An 11,401-nucleotide genomic window follows, 5' to 3' on the forward strand; every position below is an offset into this window, starting at 1 on the left:
AAAACAGCATACAAATAATCATGTTAAACTATTGGAAAACTATATCTATATTGATCCTCGCTTGAGCTGTTACTGATATACGTCTTTACAAACATATTCAGAAGATGCAACTGCAACTGTGGTGAAACCAATGAAGCCAGGCAGATGTAAGGAGACCATATTTTGCATCTGCTGTTAAAAAAAAAGGGCCAATGCTCACTTCTTGATTTTGTTCATTTCTATGTTATTCAGGAAATGTTTGTCAAGCCTTTCTTCTTGCCTTAAGCTTGTTCGACCTATTTATTTCTTTGCTTGTCTTTCAAACAGCTGGTCGCTTTCATAATGTGCTGCATGTGTAAATAAGCCTGCTCTCTCTGTAAGTAGTAACTGTGCCCGACTCATAATCTGTGATTGTTGACAATATCTGTGTGCTGTGTCTTTGGCTTACTTGTGTTGTGTTTACTTGATTTATGAACAGAAACTCTTAAAACCTACATTAAAAAAATCCTGCACACCAGCTCGAGTAAAATAACCTTTTTCATATTGTAAACTGCACAGCTGTACTGAAGACAACAAGCTGTAGAACATACACAGTCTCGTACCCTCCTTTGCCCCTTATCCTAAACCTCAACCATCAAAACCCAAACCTGAACCCAAACCTAGTTCTAACCTGACCCGTTAAATTAAGTCTTAACGTTCAATTTGCCTTTTGAAGTTGTGAGGACAGGCTTGGTCTCGATGGTACAGTGATGTGCAGGACTGTAAATATATACAGTTGTACTGCATATCCCAAACTTCTGACAACTTAAACTTGACCAAAATACATAATATCTGTTGTCCACAATCTAAATATAGAGCTGTGATGTACAGTACAGATGACCAGTCAGAATATGTCTGTGGCTGCTTTAAAGGAACGTAATACAGAAAATGGAGGGCCCCACAGTTTCTGAGTGCAACACCAGTGTCGTGAATCCAAATAACCTCTCAGCTGTCTGACACGTTGCTGGTATCATACTTCCCCTTTAGTCTTATTTGTAAATATTTGAATGTCCTGAATTTGTGTATTTATGTCTTGGGATATCCAGTGTATTTCCATAAGAGCCAAGGATGCGCTGTGATTGGGTGCCTGCTGCCCCTTCAAGTGTATAAGACCCATGACAGTACAAGATGAGATAATTCCACAGAGGGGAATATCTACAGTGACACAATATGAAGAGAAGTGCTCTCAACTTTCTGATTCTCACAGGTCTCTTTGAGGCTGCTCTCTGTGTCAGGTATGGGACCAATCATTTTGTTGTTCAATCAAAGACATGGTCAGAGGCTCAAAAACACTGTAGAGAGCGCTACACTGATCTGTCATCCATCAGCTACCAGGGAGAATTGGACCGTCTCAAGAATATTCCATCTTATACGCATGGCTGGATCGGTCTCTACAAAGATGCCAGTGAAACATGGAGGTGGTCTGGAGGGAGAAATGCATCGTTCTTCCGCTGGTCAGACTTGGACACTGATAAAGGAGGCCAGTGTGTGCTATTGACAGCTGTTGGCTTTCACAAAAAAAACTGTGACATCCAACTGTCTTTCTACTGTTTCAAAAGCAGCCTGATTCTGGTGAAGGAAAACAAGACTTGGGAGCAGGCGCTGGAGCACTGTCGCAGCAACCACACTAACCTGGCCAGTCTGAAAGGGGAGTCAGCTGTGGTTAAGACCCTGCAGACGAGCAGGGAAGCCCTGACAGACTATGTGTGGACCGGCCTGCGCTTCCTGCCTGATAAGTGGTTGTGGATGAACGGGGACGAGATGCGTTACCAAGCCTGGAGCCAAGGGAAGACGCCACAGTGCTCCAACAGCAGTCACCGCTGTGGGGCCCTCTCACTGAAGGGACAGCACTGGGTCAGCTGGGACTGTGCAGACAGACTCAACTTTGTCTGCTACTAAAACACTCGACTGCGTCTTGACTTGCATGATACACGTCCGTGTGGTGCGAGACAGATTATATCAACGTACGTGAGCTTTCTTTCCAAGACAGTAGAGAATATCTTTCTGTTATGATGGTGTGCTAGATTTTTGCCATTTTGTCAGAAAAGTAGTTCAGGTAGTTTATTGCAAATGTGAGGAAAAAATAGCATACAAATAATCATCTTAAACTATTGGAAAACTATATATTGATCCTCGCTTGAGCTGTTACTGATATACGTCTTTACAAACATATTCAAAAGATGCAACTACAACTGTGGTGAAACCAATGAAGCCAGGCAGATGTAAGGAGACCATTTTTGTACCTGTTGTAAAAAAAAAAAAAAAAAAAGGATTGAAGGTCAACTGCTTGATTGTTTTTTCTATGTGATTCAGGAAATGTTTGTCAAGCCTTTCTTCTTGCATTAAGCTTGTTCAATCTATTAAGTGTGAGAAGGTTAAAAAAGAACCAAACGAAAGCGATCTGTCAAGTTTGAATTAATCAAAGTTTGATGCTTTTCTTGTAGATTGTTTCCAAAAAATTGCTTTTTGTTGTTGTAAAGACCAGTTGACACAGAATTAGGAATGTGCAAAATAGTTCAGAGATAGCGAGCAACAAGCACGTCTTTATGGAATAATGTGGCCGAGCTGTTCATAACATGGAAAAGTCAGCTGTGAACTATTTGCCTTGATGCGTCAGACAGACAACTTAACCTTGACAACTTCTGACTTTAGTCAAAATGTAACTGGGATAAGTTGCAAAGTACATTTTTGTTTTTGTGGTCACGTTAGTGTACTTTTTGTTTCTTAATGCTAATTCTTCCCACTCTCAGTACTGTCTTTGGGAATGGTGACATGCAGAGAACAATGAAAAACACACAGTTTTTATGTTGCTGCTCTGGTGAACAAAATCACTGCCATGAGATTCCTGCACAACATAAAGCAGGTTCAGCATTCACAGGACCGCCTTTATCTCCCTGTTGATATAAAACATTTTCTATGTGAGTGGTACACATTTCTTTGCTTGTCTTTCAAACAGCTGGCCGCTTTCATAATGTGCTGCATGTGTAAATAAGCCTGCTCTCTCTGTAAGTAGTAACTGTGCCTGACTCATAAACTGTGATTGCTGACAATAACTCTGTGGGTTGTCTTTGGTTTACTTGCGTTTTGTTTACTTGATTTATGAACAGAAACACTTGAATACATACATAAAAAATCCTGCACACCAGCTCCAGTAAAATGACCTTTTTCGTGACCAGAATATGTCAGAATGCGTCTGTGGCCGTTTTTAAAGCAACATTATGTAGAAAAATAGCATTTTATGCAATTTGGAGGGCCCCGCAGTTTTTGAGTGCAACACCACAGTCGTAAATACAAACATCTCACTGAAGTTACACAGTGCAGAAACAAGTGATGGGGGGCAGAGTGGTGACACCGTTCACCCCGTTACAAGACACGGTGCTATCAACATGACTCTGGAGCTGTCATTTTAAAAAGGCAAAAGGAAAGTTTCATAATGTTATCCTTCATTTAATCTCCTTTACAAATGATGGTAAATCAAATGAGCTTGTTTTAAAATAGACGCTTGAACTTGACTGTCATCACTCATGTTACATGAAGCAAAACATCACAGAAGGTTCAAAGGTTTAAAGATTTGCACGTCAGACTCTGTTTGGTCTGTAAATGGGTTCCTGGTTATTGTTTTCTTCTGACATGCAAATCAATTTTCTTCAGGCGTAACAGAACATAGCCTGCAGAAGGACGGCATGTAGTTTGAATGTGCAAATCCAAGAACATTAGCATTATGTGCCTCAATGAAGTCACCGGAGCAACATCTTCCAACAAGCTACACATAAATTCAAATATTTGTCAATCTAAAGAGCTACATGCTTAAATGTTACTTCAGCTGTCTGAGACGTTGCTGATCTGATACATTCCTTTTAGTCTTATTTGTGGACATTTGAATGTCCTAAATTTGTGTATGTATATCTTTGTTTATCCAGTGTATTTCCATAAGAGCCAAGGGTGCGCTGTGATTGGGTGCCTGCTGCCCCTTCAAGAGTATAAGACCCATGACAGGATAAGATGAGATAATTCCACAGAGGGGAACATCTACAGCGACACAATATGAAGAGAAGTGCTCTCAACTTCCTGATTCTCACAGGTCTCTTTCAGGCCGCTCTCTGCGCCAGCTATGGAATTGATCATATTGTCTGGCAAGCAAAGACGTGGTCAGAGGTTCAAAAACACTGCAGAGACCACTACACTGATCTGTCGTCAATCTGCAACCAGGAGGAAGTGGACCGCTTCAATAATATTAACTCCTTCGACAATACATTTGGCTGGATCGGTCTCTACAAAGATGCCAGTGAAACATGGAGGTGGTCTGGAGGGGAAAATGCATCGTTCTTCCCCTGGTCAGACTTATACACAGAAAATGAAGGCCGGTGTGCAGTACGTTCACAACATGGCTTTCACAAATTAAACTGTGACACTAAAAAGTACTTCTACTGTTTCGAAAGCGTCCTGATTCTGGTGAAGGAAAAAAAGACTTGGGAGCAGGCGCTGAGGCACTGTCGCAGCGAGCACACTGACCTGGCGAGTCTGATCATGGAGTCAGCTGTGGTTAAGACCCTGCAGACGAGCAGGGAAGCCCAGACAGACTATGTGTGGACCGGCCTGCGCTTCCTGGCTGATAAGTGGTTGTGGATGAACGGGGATGAGCTGCTTTACCAAGCCTGGAGCCAAGGGAAGACGCCACAGTGCTCCAACAGCAGTCACCGCTGTGGGGCCCTCTCACTGAAGGGACAGCACTGGGTCAGCTGGGACTGTGCAGACAGACTCAACTTTGTCTGCTACTAAAACACTCGACTGCGTCTTGACTTGCATGAAACACGTCCGTGTGGTGCGCGACAGATTATATCAACGTACGTGATCTTTCTTTCCAAGATAATAGAGAATATCTTTGTGTAATGATGGTGTGCTAGATTTTTATGAGAACAGTAGATCAGATAGTTTATAGCAAAGGTGAAGAAAAGATAAATAATCGTCTGCGTAAGCTATTGGAAAACTGTATCTATATTGATTGCCGCTTGAGCTGTTATTGATTTATGTCCTAACAAAAACATTCAAAAAAAGTTGCAGTGTGTAAGATGTATATTTTTTTCTTCCAGAGTATGTAAGACTTTGTAACGTTTGTTGAGTTGTGTACTTACATTAAGCCTGAAATTTCCAACAGTTTGCCATAAAGATAGTAATAAAAAAAAAATACCATTTAGTTTTGTGTAATAGCACTGTAAAGGTGAAAATCAGAACAAGTCCAGCCATATTCACAGCTTCGGTTATACGAAGGGTAATGTACAAGACCAGATCTACAAAGTTGCGGTTATGGGTTTTTGGTGAGCATCAAACAAGACGAAGTCAGCAACATGACTGTTGGGTGTGTAGTCTTTCTTTGACAAGTGTGTGTGTGTGAGTCACAGCAAAATTCAGCTTGGTTTGATGGTCCACAGACAGGGGCTGGAGTAATCTCTACCCATTGCATGCGTAAGAGTTGAAATTGTGTCATTATTTGGATTCATGTGTTGCCCTGTCAAATGCCTGTTACTGGTGAATTATTCAATATTGAATAAAAAATATTTCAATTGAAGCAATTTATTCATCCTTGGTGTACATGCATAACATTAATGAAAGTTAACTTTATGATGTAATGAGTAAAAGGGAATATTTAGATACCCAACACAAATGATCTACTCACTTCTTCACTGATTTACTGATATGACTCCTTATCATTTAGTATGAGCAGTCCAACAATCACGTAGTATTTGGATCTCCTTTTTGTTAAAATGTTGTTAAAATTGCTACATTATCAACAAGACAACAACAAAGAACGGCTGCCATGGTTGTTGTTGTTGCCGTTACAGGCAGTAATGGTCCAGAGTGTTTTGAGACAACAAGGCCTCGCTGACCTCTGGACTCCTTAATGGCCGACAGGATTCAGTCACACACCACACGGTCACAAGGTCACCTGTCAGTCTTGGTGCGGATACTCTGGAGAGGGATTACGCGTGTGTGTGAAAAGCCTAACCGTGTGTGCGTGTGAGTGTTTGTGTGTGTGTGTGAAGCCGATGTGGCCACAGCAAATTAACCATTGCTGTCATTCTCGCAGATGTGACCTTTTTTCTAGCCTTGTTGTTACAGTCTGGCAGCCTGTACATGCCTGCTGCAACGGTTCACTGACCAAGCCCGCTGAACTAGAGGCCAACACCATCTTACAACTGCTGCAGAGCCGAGTCGGTGCAAACAGGTCAGAGCGGCGTTTGCTGATAGCAGCTCGGCCGTCGCTTTGAACATGGCGGCATCATTCCATCGCTGTGGATTATTCAAAACAACAACAACAGACATCTCAACCTGTGTGTTTACATCGACAGCAGATCTGCCTTCAGTTATGAAATCAGGGGCTACAGCGTACAGTCTCCATGTTTCACTATTCCTCCTTCATATTCCATTCATTTTACTTTTTGGGGTTTAGTGTCTGCTTGGGAGCCAACAATAACATAACCAGCCCTGTGATTAATGACAAACTCTACCACCTGAGGTACTACCTCAAACTTAACAAGACATGGAAATGATCCGAAACATCTTTCTTACAAAAAAAGCCAAGCAACCTAATCTATGACCAGTGACAATCACAATAAATTACTTTTTTGCTTCAACTTATCATTCTGTAAAATATATGGGTGACCAAAGTGTGGCCAGGGGGGACAATGTCAGCCACTAATAAATAAATATATATTACTGTCATGTTTCTCCTCCGAAGGACTCGCCTTAGAAGACCGCAAAGGCCGGGTCCTTCGAAGGATGCGGACCCTGAACTGGGACACAGTAAAAGTCTCCCAGCTGACTGACTGCAGCCAGCTGAGGGAGAAACATCACAGGTGCACCCACTAGCTACTGATTACCTGTGACCTAGAAATCCCTGTTCACATCAGGACTTTGGGGAATCTCTGATCTGTCCATAACAGTACATTTCGTGAGGTAAAAAAATGCTCTTTAAATACACAGGATCAGGGTAGGATCTGAAAAAAACATTTTCTTCCCCCCTCCATCATATTGAGGAAGTCAATCAGAAGACTACAGAAGCCCTGAAGGCCAATTTAAGAACACATGAGGAAAGATTATCCTGGAAAAACTTTGTTTGTTCTCCTGTTCTTAAGTCATAAACACAAGAAATAACAGTTTAGATGAAACTTGGAAACATCTCACATGTTTTTTTTTTTTCTCTTATTTGCCTTCAGGGCTTCCATACACAAACACTTCACATTATAACAGTACAGCAGTCTACTGGTACTTACTTTTTGCTTTTTGCCACCGGTTTCAGTGTTGCTCCTCATTAGTTGCCAACATTTATTGAGTTAATCTGAAGTCTTATTTTTTTTCCCCCATGTTTTCCACTGCTGCGCAAAAAAAAAAACCAACAACCAGCAGACACTTAATTTGAATGGAGCCACTTTTTTAACCAACCAATACCCAACACTACACCTCCACCTGCTGGGAGCGCTTCGTCATTTCAGCTGCTGTGAACAACCACAGACACACCGACACCTCCCCGAGCAGCTCAACTCAAGATGTCTTCCCACCAGCCTGCTTGATATTCAACCAAAACTACTCTCACTTCACCGCTGACGTTTAAATCACCCCGGGCCCCGCATTTCACCGCACACCGGCTCAAACATGACGTGTACTCACTTGACAGGCTGTGGGGAGCTCGTGGTAGTACACGTGCCCGTTAAATGTGACGTCATTCTCTCTGGGTTTTTTTTAATTTTTTAATTTTTAATTTTTTTTTTTTTGACAGCGGTCTGACTCAGGGGGCGACATCCCGCCAAAACGTGAGTGACGCGACGTAGCGTGCCAGTTACCGTAAGTGACAGTAAAGTGGAGCAGTGAGTCACGTCATTACCGTAAATTACAGCCAAGTCGAACATTGAGGTACTACGTTAAAGTGGGCTGAAATTAATATATCTATGGATTTTCTTGACTTGTATGGTCTATTATAGAGAGGAAATTGGATAAAGATATATATATAAAAAAAAACATAATAAAAACAATTAAAGAGCTACAAAAATATCACCACAATAAATAACCTGTATTTCCTCTCAGGAGTTGCGTCTTGAGTCCCCCTGAAAGAAGATGGAATTTGTCCTGGCTTTGTCCAAAACACAAAATATAATATCATTTAAGTAGGTTTATAGATTTATTAGATGGCCTCTGGAAATCACAGGAGTGACACAAGGGACAGATCTATTTGTATATATATTTTTTACAGTGTCAAGTACTTGAGCTTCCTCGGGACATGTTTCGTCTCTCCATGATGTTTTTCCTGCTTGTAACTGAACCACTCAAATCTTTTATTCCCTATGCGGTTCATCTTTTAAAGTCACTATATCTTTTTATTGATTTGATTGTTTGTTTTACTCTTATTAATTGATGGTCAAACCTTTTAGTACCATCTTCTATTTATTAGATCCCTTTATTCCAATGAACTTCTTGGCATATTTTATTTTAGTTATGAACTCTTACATCTTTGTAAATACATGTTATTGTATGTTTTGTGTGTGGGTGTGTGAGCCAAGCTGCCCAAACAAATTCCCTCTGTTGAGATTAATAATGTTAAGTCTGAATCTGAATATTATTTAAGTGTCACTTCAGGCACATTATAACCCGCCCAGGTGAATACGGTGACACAAAGGGACATTTAAAAAGCATGGAGCCGCTCTCTGTGTGCCATTTTCGGGGTGTTACACTGCCATCTGCTGGAACAACATTGACATCGCAAGTCGGACGATATATATATTTTTTTTTGTCTCGTCACCTCACAAATTGCTGCCAGATCTGTGGATTACAAAACATTTCGACATGGGCCCCTTAACATGAAAATCCACGGACCCTAAACAAATAGGATAATACATCTGTCTATCATGTGGATATTATGACACCTAACATTTAACAGAGGCTTTAGCAGGAAGTGAGAAGTAAGTATTAACAACAACAACATAAAGGATGGTGAGCTTTTTGGCCTCTGACCCATTTTAAATGACACGGTTACTTGAGTAACAGTGATGAAAAAAGGTTGCTCCTCCTATATGTCGCACAAAAATGAAATGATATAGAAAAATGAACTCCATAAATATATATATTTTTTTATTCTTTCTTAAAATCCCCCGTGACCTACATCCATATCCTATACATCTTATGTAACATCTCTTACGCACCCTGTAGGCTGTGACTGTAAACAAGCTGTGGTGCGCACCGCCTGTGTGCCCTCGTGAAGAAAAAATATCTATTTTATATATATATATATATATATATATATATATATATATATATATATATATATATATATATATATATATATATATATATATATTTCATTCTCTCATTGAAAAAAGAAAGAAAAATGAATAATGGGCCTTCGGCACGACATCTGGTAGCTGCGTCAAAATGAGGTAGTTTACGGTAAAAACGGCGCCCATTACCATGTGATTTCACCGATGTTTGTAAACATGCGTCAGCCACATGTGATTGTGGCGATGAGAAAAGACTCTCCAGCCGCTCGGCCAACCAGCGACCGGGGGAGTGTCAGGGGCGGGGCCACCGTGTTGCGCTATGGAAAATCGTTAGGGGGATACACTGATAAACGTGCGCTCCCAGATTGAAAATAGCGACAATGAGGCTCAAACGGGGAACCTGTGGTGGACTATCCATTCACCGCAGGGGGAGACCGGGTCTGAGGGGGACGCCGGCTGGGCAAACAGACGAGACCAGTTCGGCACGGAAGGGAAACAAGGCTTGGGATAAACACGTAAGTTATTTATGTTATAATAGGGGCGAGAGCGACATAATGCTGCGTATGTTGCGTGGAGAATACCACTATGTAATTCATAACCCGCTCCGGTGCAGGGTGAGAAGGTAACAATCAAAGCCCAGGAGCGCTGCTGTGAAAGTGTGTTGAGAGACTGATGAGAAGAAATGGAATTAAAGAAAAAAAAAAAGAAAAAAAAAGAAAGTCCAGTGTTTGTACGCAGGCAGGCAGACAGGCAGGCAGCGGGGGCTTGTTGATCTAAAAGAGGTTGTTAACACTTTTTTCTTTTTTTTCAAATCATGAGTGTTTCATCATCGACATGACAACAGGTAAATCAAACTGCGTCAGCGAGAAGGACCGAGAAGCCACATGAAATCCAGTGGGAATTTCCGCTGCGATGGTGAAACGCGCAGCGACTGCGTGACGGCCGTAGTTGTTCCCCCGTCTGGATGCGAACTTGTGCCGGAATTTTAATGTTTAAAAAAAACAGCAACAACAACAACAACAACAAAAGCGAAGATGTAAACAAAGCGTGGAGTCGGCGGGGATGGCGTGTGAAGGAAGAGCTCGGAATAGGATGCTGCGCAAGAGATGGATAGTGCGTAATCCTGGTGTGGGAGAGGACGATATTACGCAGTTCGTTTTGGCACGACCATCTAACACCTCGTGGCCTCTTTTTATGGCGTTATTAGAAAAAACACACACTTTTTTGGTTGGGGGTGTGTAAAGCAGGATGAACATACTTTCCAAACATGGTCAAACACACCGACGCGCGGAGGGGCTTCTTCTATTGTCTGCGTTGATCGAAGAGGAAACAACAAAGTTTGGAGTCAAGTTGACGACACGGCCGCGACACAGATTGTTTGGGTTTTTTTCAGTCTCTCAGGTGTCAAACAACATTTGCTGCGTCACAGAGTTCCTAGGAGGTCCTTGTTAGTAATCTGGCTTTTTAGTGCGCAGTTGGTATGATGAAAACAAGCTCTACTTCCCAAACATAGGGGGTGCCATTGAGTAACACAAGCCCTTGGGCTGAATCATCTGCTGTAAAGGGATGTTGACATACAGGTATTCCTCATCGCCCCCCTCCATCCTCAGCCCACCCCCTTGGACACTCACTGTTTTCTGGGGACTGTTTTGCTTCATGTTGTCCTGATGACACAGATGAATATGACGTGGTGACGTAACTGAAATAACCCCCGAGCTGCCTCGAACTGAGCTGTTCTTCCCTATTGACAGATTTGACCCCCCTTCACTAGACCCCGTAATGTACACCTGTCAGGCCACAATGGGGATGCCGACACGCCTGATGCGATGACACACACGCACGGCCATCGTTGACACGCTCCGCGGCCTCTCGTGCCTTCCTAATGACCCTCGGTGGCGGAGAGGAGGGTGTGGCGCCTCCTGCTGCTTACCTGCCAGCGGGCCCTTCTTGCCTTCTCGGAGCCAATGGGGGTGAAAACGAGCCACACAGGAGGAGCGAACTCCTTCCCTGCCAAGTGGATTTGTTCGGTCAATGGGTGAATCAGCAGTCAGCCTCATGTGTTGCTAAACCATTGGCGAGGAGACGCAGAAGAGAGAGAGAGGAGGGAGAGGGAGAGA

General features: G+C 42.4%; 1 long non-coding RNA gene across 2 annotated transcripts in view; it reads right to left on the reverse strand.

Annotated features, from left to right (window-relative positions):
• LOC119021344 overlaps nt 1–7,677 on the reverse strand; it is a 63,148-nt gene extending 55,471 nt beyond the window's left edge. For both annotated transcript variants that reach the window (XR_005075534.1, XR_005075533.1), the window contains exon 1: nt 7,290–7,677. This is a non-coding gene — a long non-coding RNA (uncharacterized LOC119021344). The remainder of the gene's footprint in view (nt 1–7,289) is intronic.
• Nucleotides 7,678–11,401: the final 3,724 nt, after the last annotated feature.

Source organism: Acanthopagrus latus, chromosome 6 (assembly GCF_904848185.1).
Source record: "Acanthopagrus latus isolate v.2019 chromosome 6, fAcaLat1.1, whole genome shotgun sequence".
NCBI lineage: Eukaryota > Metazoa > Chordata > Actinopteri > Spariformes > Sparidae > Acanthopagrus > Acanthopagrus latus.